Source organism: Podarcis filfolensis, assembly GCF_964270895.1.
Source record: "Podarcis filfolensis genome assembly, chromosome: Z".
Classification (NCBI taxonomy): Eukaryota; Metazoa; Chordata; class Lepidosauria; order Squamata; family Lacertidae; genus Podarcis; species Podarcis filfolensis.
In genome coordinates this window covers 12,654,655-12,669,707 of record NC_139617.1, presented here as the reverse complement: position 1 = coordinate 12,669,707, position 15,053 = coordinate 12,654,655, and the positions used below count along the sequence as shown (strand labels likewise).

Genomic DNA, 15,053 nt, shown 5'->3' with positions numbered 1-15,053 from the left:
AAGAAACCTTGTACCGTTGCCCTGAGCTCCTTGGAGGAAAGGCAATATCTTTTTCTATCGCCTTGGAAATCAGGCTTGAAGTTGTGCATCTCTGATAGGGATCAATGGGGCAGTCTACTGCCTGCCTGTGTTACTGCTGCATTCATTCATAAGTCTGTTGCATTCCATTTCCCCATCTATCTATTTTCCACTTGAAAATTCATATTTAAATGAGTATTTAAGTATGTATTTTAATGCACTTTAAAAATCATTTCTAAATGTATTTTATTCTAAAATACACATTTGCAAACAGATTTGGGTATTTATTTGTTATTTGAGAACTGGACCCCCAAAAGCGAGAGAATGCATTTTTCTGGGTGGTAATACAAATCTGATCAGCTCCCAGCCATTATTCTCTCTTGTTTTTAACTGTTTTTCTTTGGTTTGAAGTTAGTTCTTCATTGTTTCTTGCTTCTTGTTTTCTTATTTGCTTCATGTTTTGTAGCATGTCATGGTATCTGTTGCAAATGATCTGCAGACGATGGATATAATCAATAACATACAAATAAAATTAAAATCCATGTGGGCTTGAATTCCTCAAAAATAAGAACATATTTTGCATTTTTATGGTGTGAACTGTCCTGTGATGTTTAGAGGAAGGGCAGTATACAAACTTAATAAATAAATAAATCCCCCATAAACTTAATAGATAAATAAATAAATCCCCCATGAACCCCAAACCGGCCAGAAACAGAAATGATTAAGGATGGAAGATTCCTTCCCCCGCCAACTGACTTTGCCAGCGTAAGTTGAAGTTGCTACAGGTGGAATTAGGTAAATTGGCAATCTTCTCTGGGCCAGAATAACCTCTTGGAAAGTGATCTCGATTTGCTTCATTACAACACCTGCTTGCAATAAGATGGGATCTTATCTATTTCTGTAATAAAATGCCATGGTAGAACTGTGTCCTTAATTATCCTACTAAATAATGGGACGCATTTAAAGCCTTTCCACTCCATCTCCCACCACTCATTAGTGTCCTTTATGAGTTATTTGTCTCAACGTTATTGCATTTTCATTTAATTTTTTTTCCTAAGGAAAAAAAAATTAGGTTCAAATGCAAATTCATTCTGGTACACATATAAAATGAATACATAATTAATGGTTCTGTTTCAGACATTTTAATCACCCAAAATATGCTAAGTGCTTCTCAGAACAATCGTAAGGCAAGTAAGCTAAATATCTGTGTTGAGATTCAGTTTATATTGTGAGTTTACAGGGGGTCAGATGCCAAGTTATGATCAACTGCAGTCTAACCTGGGGAGATATATCATGTGAAAATGCAGTATGCTTCTGGACACTAGTAAGCACTCTTACTAGTGAGTAAGTCTCATTTAACTCAGTAGGGCATACTTTGGAGAAAATGCTGAGGGTCACAAGGCTCTGACATATGGAGGATAAGCTTGGAATGTACCGGTAACTTTTGGGTGTTGACACCACAGTGTCTTAAGAGGCAACTGGCTAATTCAAACAGGGGCAAGTGATGTAACGCTGATAAAGGCTCTTTGAGGTATATGATGTTGGGCATGCCCTGTAGTGGAGGGACTAGCAGGTGGGGCTATTGGTTTTTTGTGTTTTGGTTCTTGTTTTTATTATGTACTTTGTAGTTTTATTCTGTATTTTATATTGCGAACTGCCCTGGGATATTCGGATGAAGGGCGGTATACAAAATTAACAAAAACATCATCAACAACAATGGATCCCGCAAGCCCTTCTGGTTGCAAGCATAAAAACCCACCATCCATTACTCAATGGTCTGAAGATCTTACTGCAGTTTCTACATCTCAATACTTTATCAGTGTCATAAGACTTTTGGGTCAATGAGACACATGCAAATAATAATGGGAAAGGATTAGGTAACAACTATTTCAAAGCCCTCTGTCTCCAAGCCTGTGCTAAACTGCAAACCTATGAGCTAAATTCTAATGCTGATCATAAGCCCTTCTGGGTAGTAATTGTATCTGTCTGATTTTGGGTAAGGAACTAGCACTCTACTAACATGAAATCAATGTTGCATAATTGGTGTGGTGATTAATGATGTCATGGTAAATATGCGGTCATGCAGAGTGAAGAGATGACCTTCTGTTTGGGTTTTTATATATCTCCATACCTGAAGAGACTTGCTGAATAGGATTACAAAGGCATTTCAAAGAGCCCACCAGTGAAAGAGAATGAAGGGTCACTTGCCCAGGCAGGCACATTATGTGACCCATGAGAGCAACAAAATAACCAGACTGTATAACTGAGATGGGATAAAATCAGGCCAAATCTTTATTGAGAGCAGCAGACAGGGCAAGGGTTGGCATGGCATTGGGTCCCAGGATCAAGTCATCATTCCACAAGCCCCATGTTGATGGAATGCATCATTTCCACCCTCATACACACAATGTTCTTCTGCCTAACCAAGATAAGCCATAATCTTACTGAGGGAAAGGCAAAAAAGAACCCAACAAAGTGCCAATCAGGTTGAGGGGGGGGGGAAGGAATCATTTCTGGCCCTGTCAACCAATGACCTAAAATTGCTCAGTTAAGGCTCTAGCCCAAGGACAGGTGGGAAGCTCTCAAAGCAAAATGGCTGAAAATAAAATACCTGCACTAAATGAAGGAAATGGTGACGCTGGCATATGAAGCCCTTCCTATAATTTTGAAGCAAAAGGTCACCAATCCACTTTCATCACAATGCTTCAGCAATCAGCCATTTCTTAGGGAAAGCAGGGAGTGTTGATTCCTTTATTGTAAATGGAGCCTTACACTGTCTCCTCAGAAGTAAGTCCCACTGTATTCAATGGAGCTTACTCCCAGGTAACTGGGTAAAGACAGGGCAGGCTTACACTGTAATCCTAAGTATTTTTACTCAGAACTAGGTACCACTGAGTTCAGCAGGATTTACTCTCTTGTATGTTCCTGATAATTCTCACTTCTTCTTCTTCTTCTTCTTCTTCTTCTTCTTCTTCTTCTTCTTCTTCTTCTTTTTCTTCTTTCTTCCAAAGCAGCTTACTGCTAAATTTTTATTTCATTCTATTTATCTGTGGAAGGTGTACATGATTCCTTCCCTCACACATTTTTTTCTTTACAACAATCTTGTGAGGTTGGTGAGACGGAGAGGTTGTCATTGGCTCAAGGTGACCAATGTTGATGTGTATATGACTTCTATGTGTGCAGTGAGATCAAGCACGGGAGAAACTTCCTGATGTTGAAGAGGATGTCCCTATTTTCATGTTAGAGTGAATGCACTGAATCAGCATTAATTGTGCAACCTGAATTTGCTGGTATGTGATTGAATCCCTGAGATTGGGGGCAGGTGGGGTTACTACACAACTCTGCCACTGCTCAATATATTACAATTGAAAAGAGGACAAAGTCTCAAGAGCCAATAACTTATAAGCTTTATTATTGTTTGTTTGTTTGTTTGTTAAATTTAAATCTTTGTCCCCCTAAGGAGCAAAAAGTGGCTAACAATAAGTGATGAAGCAACAAGAACTTAAAAAAAAATCCCAATACACTTTCAGACTGGGAAAGATCTCAATTTAAAAGGCTAGTTGGAAGAGGAAGGTCTCCAGTAGGCATTGAAAAGACAACAGAGGCTGCATATAAGGTGTGAGATGATCTTTCAGGTATATTTCAAGTTTGACCCAGATTAGATCTTGGAAACTCTCTGGAGATAGATGACTCTCCAACTGGGGGGAAAAAGAGCCAGTTGTTAGAGCCATAAAGCAGGGAAGGAAGTTTAGATTTCACTGGTAAGCACTGCTTGAGAGCACATAGTGATGCCACTGCAACAGCCTTAGGATCTACAGTTGTAGACTACTTCTAGAAGCACTGCTTAATTACAGTGTTATTAGATGATGCATAGAGATGTTGGAGAATTCTGATAAAAGCCTCAATTGGCAGGTTCATGTACACATGGGTTCAGACTGGCAGAAAGGGAAAATGGAAAATGGAGTCTGAAGTCTGCAAAATTCAAGAGCTACAGCTTGTGACCTTTTTATTATGCAAAACTCAAATGTATGTAAGCTAAGAGTTTACAGTGCAGCAGCATCGAGCACAGTCGTAGACCTGAATCTATCACAAAGATCACTGTGTTTCCTATATTATTATTATTTATTAAATTTCTGTAACACCTGAGAATCACAGGATGCTCTACAATATAAAAACTAAAACACACATAACATGAACCCTGGAACTGTTTTGGAAAGTGGTTTGTTAAAGCAGGTGATGGATGATGTATCTCCATGTATATACAGTTGGGAGCAGAAAATGATCTGAGTCAGGTTTTGCATTCATTCATCCAACAAGGAAGTTATTTGTTCCTTGCAAACTTTCATTATCACAGTAGAACAAAGGAGGGGGGCAGAAAGAGACAATAATTAAAGCCCTCAAAGAGCCATATACTAAGGCTTAATGTCAAATGTGCAGTATCCTAAAGTACAAGATACCCAAGCTAAAGCAATAAAACGAGTTCTGCATTTCTAATAGTTTTATTTATTTTGTTTATATTTAATACAAAGCAGGAAAGGAATCCTGGTCTCCGTACATCAAAAAGATGCGACATGTTAGCAAAACCGTGGTGCAAAAAAAGAGCCATAAACAATGCTTTTAATTCCAGGAGCGCTATATTATGGATAAACAAAAGCACAAAAATGAGGCGATAAAAATAAAGGGGAATCCAGTCCATCAAAGCAAATGTGCTAAGAGTATGGCACTGTAAAATCATCCTGATGAAGGACCCATTTCAAACGCTCGCTAACTGAATCAATGGCTCCATATTTATTTTATTTAATGAGCGGCCTTCCACTAAAGGAAGCTTCACATTTCATTTAGCCAAGGGCTGATTCTCACAATGCAGGATTCTGCCTCCTCCTCTCCAGCACTTAGCATAAGAGGAGACCCTGCTATTTCAGGCCAAAACTCTATCTAGCCCTAGCATCCTACCCACATCGGCTAGCCACACATCTATGGGAAGATCACAAGGAGAAATGGAGGGGGATAGCTCTGTCCACAAAAGTCTACTTCCTCTGAAAAATACAGGTTGCATACAGTCACCACAGCTAATTTTGTGTATGGCTTTGTGAATTTTTTTTAAAAAATAATACAAGTTAAAAAGAGCAGAACATCGACTGCTGCATTGTTCTCAAGTCTCCTCCCACTCGAGAGAGGAAAAAAGCAAGAACTAGGAACCTACCATATTTTTTGCTCTATAAGACTCACTTTTTCCCTCCTAAAAAGTAAGGGGAAATGTGTGTGTGTCTTATGGAGCGAATGCAGGCTGTGCAGCTATCCCAGAAGCCAGAACAGCAAGAGGGATTGCTGCTTTCGCTGTGCAGCGATCCCTCTTGTTGTTCTGGCTTCTGAGATTCAGAATCCCCCCCCCCCCCCGTTTTCCTCCTCCAAAAACTAGGTACGTCTTATGGTCTGGTGCGCCTTATAGAGCGAAAAATACAGTACTTTAGGCAATAGGAAGGGGCAGAGGATGATTAATGAAGGATAAGGCTAGCAAAGGCTACTAGTCACAATGGCTATGTTCCACCTCCTCTGTCAGAGGAATTTCCACTTTCTGGAAGTCTCAATTTCAGAGAGCTGCTTTTCTGCTTGAATCCTTCTTGTGAGCTTCCCATATGCATCAGGTTGGCCACTGTGAGAAGAGGATGCTGGACTAGACGGGCCATTGGCCTGATCCACCAGGACTCTTCCTGTGTTTTTATGGTCTTCTGAAGCATTTCTGATGCTTCCTGCCATCCCAGGAACTGATTTCAGGAGTGGGATGGCGACAGTGCTTAAGTAGGGAATAGCAGGTGTTAAGTCCAGAAGAAAGCACAGTCTGAACTGGAGAAAAGAAACAGAAGGGAAATGTGCATAAATTGCCCCTTTAGGTATCACCGGGGAGGGGGGCACAGATTTGCATAAAGTTTGCATTTGCCAATTTATACATAGCGGTGGAAATAAATAGGGTAAATAAAAGTCATTTCTCTCATTTAAATATAAATAACAGAAACACACTATAACTCACCATAGTGAGGATGGCTGTGACTAGGTGTCTTGTGTGCCTACAGAGTCTATTACTCAGGTGCCAACCACTGATGGACCACTTCAGGACCCTCCCTTGTTCTCCCTTCTTAGGGTTCTATATCTCTGGACCAGGCAGTCTTTCAACTAGAGGACATTTTCATACACAGAACTGTCCTCTGTAAAGTTCTGTCCCCAAATTGTTACGAGCTGCACTACCTAGCCCTGTGTACACACAGAAATAAGTCCCATTGCGTTCAATAAGGCCTGCTCCTAAGGAAGTGACAAGAAGATTGCAGCCCAAACTTCTGTGGTATAAAACACTGCATATCTGAGCACATCTCTTCATCACTGCTATTATATTCAAATTAATGAAAACCACTCTTGGATGACAAAAACGCAGGCAATCTCAACTTGGGGATTTGTTCCAAGCATTCAGAAACTTGATTTCTATTGTGACACAGGTCGAGCAGTCAGGCAAATTCAGGATGAATGAGGCTTGTTGCTATGTTTATGAGGAGACGGAATGATTCACAATGTACTATGACCTTCCAACCACCACTCTCCTACTCCCTGTGAAAGCTAGAATGTTAAGCCATCATCATTGTATTCACATTCTCTCAAGATTCGCTGAAGAGATTTTTATACCCATACACTTCAGAGCTCAGTCACGCAGCTAACACTTGAAGTAACCACGATGCGCTAGTACAAAGGCAAGTGTCGAAACATACTGGCATGAACACTGATTTACTGAGAATCAAAAATCTAGAGCTCCGCAGACAGATAAGGATGAGTGGAGCTGTTTGGTTCCACTTCTGAAAGCTTTGCTGGAGCCAGAAATGTATACTTTCCACTCTGACAGTACTTCAGAATAGCTTGCAGAATTAAAGTGCTTTCTACAACCCACCATTACAGATATGAGGAGATGAGGATGGATGAATCTGTCAATTTCAGATTCTCTTAGTTAAGCATTTATCCCATCTTATATTCAGCTGGCCACATTTCTGCATCAGTGTGTGACTTTAAAAAAGAAAACTCGTGAAAATTCTTCAGTATCTTAGTGGGTGCTTATTATACATAATTTTGCATGCAACTATCTCCCACATAGTTTCTCATATGAAACTCTCATATGGGTATCTCCCTCATATAATGTTTTGGATGTTTGTCTTAATTAATATGTACATTGTTATGCACACTTTTCCCTAATATGCACACTTTTTTTTAAGTGAAAGAACTGCATCACCAAATTAAGAAAAGTGTGAATTTTGAAGAACAGCTGAATTTCAGTTTCCATATTATTTTAAGAGACAACCAGTTACATCGATCTGCATTATAACTAAAGCCAAACCAAACTTCTCTTACTTGTTCTCCCACTCTCCCATGCAAACATGGGGGGTCTGTGGTGTGGTTTATTTGTTTTTTAAAAAACCAATAATTGTCATGCTCCTGTCCCAAGACACTTACACTTGAGAGTAGGGAAGAGACCTCTCTATACAGGCTGAACAAAAAGCACAGGATCCAAGTTTGATTCCAAGGCACACGCACAAGACAAGAGACTCAGAATTGAACAAAAGCAATGAATATGTCCCAACAGTTGTCACGTCTGTCCCATCAAGCTTTTTAAAGATAGGGTGGGGTAGCCTCACTCACAAGACTCTCTCACCTTATGAGACTGCCACTCATGCAAACACAATCTCTGCCTAGGTTGGTGCATTTGATCAGAGGCAGATTTTGGTCTTTCAAATTTCAGCAGTGCCCTGTGTGAGCCCAAAATTTGGCACTCCATTGCTTCTCACCCTTCTGTTCCACTCAATTCACTACATCATAGCTGTGATGCCCTGCGGCACTCCCTAGGCTCAACAACTGGTGTGGCAGAACTGGTTGCACTACCCTAAATGCACCACTTACAGAGGTGATGCCTGGTTCTCAACAACAACCACCTGTCTTGCCTTCATGATTCCAGCTCTGCCCCACTTCCTTTTTCCCAGCCCCTCTCACTGGCTGCTCAAAGCCCTCTCCGCACTCCAAGAGGCTCTGAAGTACACAGGAGTGGCAGTACGGCAAGCCAAAAGATCTATAATCTCAAGGGGGAGAACATCCTTCTCCACAGCTGCCAGCACTCAAGGCCTCTCGACTTCTTCTCGCTCTTCTGTCTGGGGCTAATATACTACTATGTGAGATGCTGATGGAACTGAGGAGCCCATTACTGGTTCTGTACAACTTTTCAGCCTTAACAAGAGCCCCCAATCATGAAGAATTCTGGAAACTGTGGTTTGTTAATGGTGGTATAGGCTACCAAGATTCTCCATGACAGTTAAAGAGGTATAATAGTGCTTTAAACATATGGTGTGGGTGTGACCTAAGAATGTGTGGGAAGCTATGAACTGGGCTAGCCTATTTTAGACAGACCTTAATAAAACTGATTTTTGGTGTCATGAAAAGGAAGCAAATGTTTAGGCATTTACATTGTTGCAGTTTTATTTTTTACAGTCTGTGAGGGGAAGATGTGTTTGTAGGGTTTTCTGCCTCAGTTGCCCAAATAAATTGCCCAGCTTTGATTTCTGGAAGTGGTGGTGTCGTTTGCTGCATTATTGTGGGAATTTTCATTGCAATTTCATATGAGAAAATTTGGGGTGGTATGCAGCTCTTTCCCACCATTTTAAATCAGCATGATATTTAAAATTTAGAATGATACACATGGTATTTGGATCAAAAAGTTTCATAACAGGTAATGCAGTGTAAAAGGAACATTAGGCTCCAGGGTAGAAGTACTAGCATTATAATCACAAAAAACTAACACAAAAATCCTCACGTCTGAATAGACTCTTCCACTTGCCCAAAGTGTCTAGTTGTGGAAACATTACAAGTATGGCCTATGTTCTGGAATTCTTTCTGGCTTAACAAGGTCAATAGGTTTGCAGCCTGGATTATTTTAGAGACAGAATCTTCCCCATCCCTTTCCACAACTAGGAGAGTGTGCTTGTGCATGACTAGAGTTAGTAAAGAAACAGAACAAGGGGGAATTACTTAGCAGCAGAGAAGAGGTGGATTCTACACACATATAAAAATGTTCTGAAAATGCTGTTTTAAAAAGTGTTCTCTCTCTCTCTATATATATATATATAAATAAAAGTTTCCATAAGGTTCACCATCGTCATCTAGTGTCACATTGTATATTGCACTTAAAACACACTTAAAACGTTTTATTTGCAGCTGTACAGCTGAGTCCAGAGACTAATTAAGTCTCTGATAATCCAGGAAAGAAGTTTTATGGGGTGGGGAAAACACATGAACAGCTCTCGCTGCAAAGATGTCTGCTTTCTTAAAACTTACGGCAGCTGAACCAATAGCCTTCACTTCACCTTTCCAGTTTTGCTGAGCTGGACGATGCTTTATTGGCCATTGCATTTGAGATAAAGCATTTCCTCCTCTCCTCTCTGGTTGTTAATCCTGTCAAACCATCATGGTCATTAATTTCCATCATCTGGGCAAACCGTTTGTTTCTCCAAAATGGCAATAGACTACAGGGTCTCTTCTGACACCATTAATTGTTTATAGTGCATATGGCAAGACACGGTGCCTCTGAACTATATTGTTGCATGTCTCCCCCAAAATCTCTGAGTGGTGCAAGATCCCAGGGGTTCCAGGTGCTTGTTCAGGGTTCTTATTTCCTTTGGAAATGAGACACAGAAGAGGCTGTGGTGTCTTTATGATAGATGGTTTATCTACACATATATACAACCTTAGCCTATGAAGGAGCAATTCAGAGCATTAACACCCAAGAGGGCCTTCCTTCCTTCATAGCCGCAATCTTTGATTCAAATGGGAATCAAACAGCGCTCTGACTCTGTCTTCTAAGTTTGCTGCTTGATTCTAGTTCACATCACTCCAACTCTCACTCCTGCCATTTTGTCTTTCTAACTACCTGTGAGTTGAGGTAGGAGCCCCCGTCCATTTATGGTCTTGCTCAGAATCCCTTCCTTTGTTCCCTTAATGACCCATCACCCAGACTCTCAGCTGAGCGGGAAGCTAGCCTCGTTTGTATTTTAACACTTGCTGGATCCTGGGGTTATTAGGGTCTCAACATATAGCCAACTCCTCACCCCAAAAATGCATTATAACAATATTAACTGCCTGTATAAAAGCAGCAGCAGCAACCACATTGATTTAGATCAGAGATTTTTCAACCTGGGAAACTGAGCATCACATGCCAGTGTGGATGGAGCCAAAGGCAAATGTGGGTTGAACAACCAACATAAATTTTACCTTTGTACAGCAGGGCAGTTTCTACACAGCCAGCCAGCCAGCCAGCCAGCCTTTTCTATCCTCCATAAGGCAAGGAAGAGTTCAAGATGAAAAGACTAAAACATGCTCAGTATTTTTCCTTATCACCTTCTTGTAAAAATACAAATATCAAAACAGACCAGATTAAGAAACAATTCAATGTCATAGTATTAGTGGGCACGAAATTGGAAATTTTGGAATTAAATACATTGCTCTTTTTTACATGGTTCTTTATATATATATATATATATATATATATATATATATATATATATATATGATTAGTTTAGACTGCCATGCTTCTTTCCCTTCCAAATGGCTTCTAGATTTTCTCTGCCCCCCAGTTCACTCAAGTTTCAGGAAGGGAAAAAAAATGGAATTTAGAATGCAAAGATTTGACAAAAGGGGTCTGACATGTTATTCCCACTAGCAGGGGCACCAAGTTGCGTCCCCCACATTGAGGGGGCATGGTCATGTGACTCGTCATGTGATGTGCCACATGACACCACTCAGTGAGTGCTGGGCAGGGATGGCAAGCGTACTTGTTTGGCCCCACCCCCACCTGGTTCCTGGGCTGCCAGGCAGAGGCTGGGAAGAGCAAAAGCGAAGATCACCTTCCCTATTCACAGCCCCTGCCTGGCTCCCAGGCTCCCAGGTGGCCAGGATTGGTGTGTGTATGTGTGTGTGATTAGTTCAGAATCTTATTTCCTTGTATTGCTCTTACTGACTGCTAGCCTGCCCTTTACTGTTCAGTCCCAGGGCAGGTTATATACAGCTCAATATAATATGTAGATTGTTCTTTACCTACCTATCTAATGATTTGCCAACATGATGCCCTTCAGACATTCTAGACACTTGGGCTAATAGGAGCTGCATCCCAAAAAGAATCTGGAGAGTGCTGGGTTGTTGAAGACTGCTTTACAATGAACAGAAGGATAACAGGGAATGGATCTGCAGACCGTGATGCTTCATATCTTTGGGTTTCATTTTAATAGTAAAAAATTGACATGGAAGGAATGTGGGATGCAGACAGAGAGAAAGGTTGAGGGACACCTGGATTTTTGGAAGATGTTCCCAGCATAAGGGGCAGCAAGGGAGAATGGGTCTTGGAGTCTTAGAGCTTACATAGCAGGGAATAATAGATGGATGTAGCAGTATTTTAGCCTAGTGCCTCTGTTGATTAGGCTTTGTCATATTAAGGAAACTGGGCAGTAGTAAGCAGCCAGTCACAGTTGTTCTTGGCAGCCCTCCTGACTATCTAAGGAACAGAAGTCTGATGTTGTGACACATTCAAGTGACCAGGGAAAGGGTTTTCTACAACAGCTACAACAGCAGCCTTCGTACTATCCTATCTAATGCTGAAGGTGATGATACCTGAGCATAGTTACTAGATCACAGCTCTGTCCTCTGAGGCTAGAAGATAAATTCAAATCACGGTTGAGCTCATATCGTTGAAAACTGCCTAGATATATAGAAGACAGAGGCGCACAAGAACATTGTCATATGCATTGCCACCACAGTGCAGAATCCGTAAGTATTCTAAGGTACACTTTTAAAAAGTTGATCTGCATTAGATGTAAGCGAAAAGACTGTAGCATACATTATAGATAGAAAAGTGACAAAATCCGATAGGGCTCATTTTTACACCTGTCTCATGTAGCAAAATGCCTGATTTGCAGACACCCTCATTACTTCAGTATGACAAAATAGCACAGATCAAACACTTCAAAGCATCACAGAAATAACACACTTGGAGGAAAGTTACCTACTTTTTATCTCTTTTGCTAGAACTTTGCAAAAAGGAAAGAAAAAAAAAACCATGAAAAAAGCCCACCCTGCTCATTTGCGATGGAATTATCTGTGCCTGTTGCTGTGTGTGACAGATTTCTGCAAATATAAGTTGAAACAGGTGGGAAGAAAGCAACCATTGGCAAATTGAAAATTCTAGAAAACGTTTAATGAAATGGCCCCCCAAATTTCATCATCCACTAGTTTTTTGAAGAACACATGGGAGCAGAGGCCCCAAAGCTTGCTTTACTTTGCACTTCCCAGTTTTGTATCACATTAGATTGTGAGTATTTGAGCATGGACTCTATTATATTTTAGTCTATGTACAATCCTCTTTAAAAATGCAGGTGCTTTGTAAGTGTTAAATAACAACAAAAGCAGCAGTCATAATAGTGTCCTGATCCAAAGTCAATTCATTCTGATATAAGCCTATGCTGTTTGATGTGATCTATTCCCAGGTCCACACAGGACTGAATGGCAAATTTCACTCAAAGCCCCAAGATCCCAGGCCAGCTGAAGTGTCAAACCAAATACTGTGCTCTAGTGCATATCATTTCCACATATTCCATCCTCACTCACAAAGCAAAATAAGTAAATGTAGGTTTTTGTTTTGTTTAAAAAAATCAAATGAACAAATAAATCAATAAAATACTAGTGTGGTGTTATGACCTGGTCTCTGAACTGCAATTTCTCTCTTAAATTCCTGCTTCTGCTCTACCTTGAAGTTAAAGGGGGCCTTTATCCAGCTCCATCCTCTATGTATTAGCTTCACAACTGTAACACCAGAAGAGCAAAACTGACCTACTTTATGGGATAGTTGGAAAGTTCAAGGATCAATGATGGCTTGTGATGTGAGACAGAGGTGGTGGTGTCCTCCTGGCTGTGCAAAAATCATCAGGCTGGGGACAGAAAGAGGTGGGGAAGCTCCAGGCTGCAGTGGCAGGCTTGCAAGTGTGTGTGCACCTGTGGGGCTCTAGACACTAGATCGTGTTCAACTTTACCACTGCTGTCTTGCCCTTGTTCACACCCATGCTGATGAGTGCAGTGCTACTGGGAGAAAACCACTGTCCTCTCCATCTAATCCATCCATGTCAAACAGATAAAACTCTTAACAGCACAGTCCTATGTGTTTTTACTTGGGTGTAAGTCCCACTGTGCTTAACAGGGCTTTCCCCCTTAAGTGTGGTTAGGTACTATCTAAACTGCTAAGCATAATTGTTTATTTTTTTCTGTTTGGGTTAAATTGTTATAACTTCAAAAATATAAGATCGCTTTTTAAAAAGTTTAATTTACCAGATGTATGAAGAATTCTAAGTGAATTTTGTATTTGTACCTGCACATTGCAATCCCATCAGATTCAATAGGATGGTTCAAGAAAGCAGCACCGGGGTGTGGGGGTGTGGAAATGACTTTATAATAAATTATAATAGAACAGAGATGTGTGAATAAGTAACCTTGAAAGTGTCTCTTTACAAACAGTAAATCTCTGCACTTAAAAAAAGAAAAAAAGAATGCTACAATTTGACCTGTAATTCCAATAATGAATACACAACCAAGATACAATCTACACTGAGATAAAGAAACACAGCTTAGTCTCGACACAACAGGGCATGCCAATCAATTGCTATTGATTGTTCATGATCCTACAAAGGATAAAGACGTCATCTCTAGTATTTCCAAATTTGTCATGGCACAAAAAAATATACCGGATCTAAAATGAATTATACATTTAAATTATGAGAAACTAAGGCTGTGCAAATACTACTTACCTGGTCTGGCTTTTGAGTTGGTGGGGGGCGGGGAGGAATCCTGAAGCCTTTCCAATTTCTTTAAGAACAAAAGAAGAGCTGTGTTGCATCTGGTTAAAGGGCCATCCAGCCACCATTCTGTTCTCACATCAGCCAGCCAGATGCCTTTGGGAAGCCCCACAAATAGGACCTGAGTGCAACAGCACTCTGATTCCCAGTGACTAATAGTCAAGGGCATACTGTCTCCAATGGTGGAGGTAAAAGGTAAAGGACCCCTGGACGGTTAAGTCCAGTCAAAGGTGACTATGGGGTTGCAGCGCTCATCTAGCTTTCAGCGTTTGTCCACAGACAGGTTTCCAAGTCATGTGGCCAAATGACTAAACCACTTCTGGCGCAACTGAACACCGTGATGGAAACCAGAGCGCACGGAAACCATTTACCTTCCCGCCACAGCGGTACCTACAGCATTTATCTACTTGTACTGACATGCTTTTGAACTGCTAGGTTGGCAAGAGCTGGGACAGAGCAACAGGAGCTCACCCTGTTGCTGGGATTTGAACCTTCCGATCAGCAAGCCCAAGAGGCTCAGTGGTTTAGACCACAGCGCCACCCACGTCCCATAGGACATAACAATCATTGCTAGTAGTCACTGATAGTCTTAACCTCCATGAATTTGTCTAATCACCTTTTAAACAATCTGAGTTTGTGGCCATCCTGATGTCTTGTGATTCCATAGTTTGCACTGTGTGGAGAACTTTCTGTCTGCCCTGAATGTCCCACCTTTTGGCCTCATTGGATTACCCTGGCTTTTAGTATTATGAAAGAGGAAGAAAACTTTTATCTGTCCACTTCTTCCACACCACGCTTAGTCCCCCCCTCCCAAGAAACCCATTGATCATTTTGGTTTCCCCATCTCTAGTTTCCATTTTGTGGTGAGGCAACCAGAACTGTACTTCAATATAGATAAAATATGTAAAAGTCATGCATCTGCATATAATTGTTCCAGGTGGTAAAATGTGGTAATTCTATCTGCTCTCTCTACAATTTTCAATTAGGGGCCCTGAAGCTTAGATCCATCGCTGCTTCTGCTATTTTAGATTAAGTGATGTGGTTCTTCTGGACTGATTGTAAAGAAAGGATAATTTGCACTGAATACATTTCTGTTGCTTAGTCTCTTGGGAGTTGGACATG

General features: G+C 40.8%; 1 long non-coding RNA gene across 5 annotated transcripts; it reads right to left on the bottom strand.

Moving 5' to 3' along the window:
• Positions 1–201: 201 nt before the first annotated feature.
• Positions 202–13,898, bottom strand: LOC310754367. Of its 5 annotated transcripts, XR_014543762.1 has the most exons (5): positions 11,701–12,864; positions 10,309–10,437; positions 9,376–9,492; positions 5,480–5,862; positions 5,128–5,217 (listed from the first exon to the last, which is right to left on the bottom strand). It is a non-coding gene; the product is annotated as an uncharacterized lncRNA (long non-coding RNA). The 5 variants fall into 5 exon arrangements; XR_014543761.1 differs by lacking the exons at positions 5,128–5,217; positions 5,480–5,862 and adding an exon at positions 202–511; XR_014543760.1 differs by lacking the exons at positions 5,128–5,217; positions 5,480–5,862 and adding an exon at positions 13,884–13,898 and having other exon boundaries at positions 9,212–9,492; positions 11,701–11,788.
• Between the last annotated feature and the right edge of the window lie 1,155 nt (positions 13,899–15,053).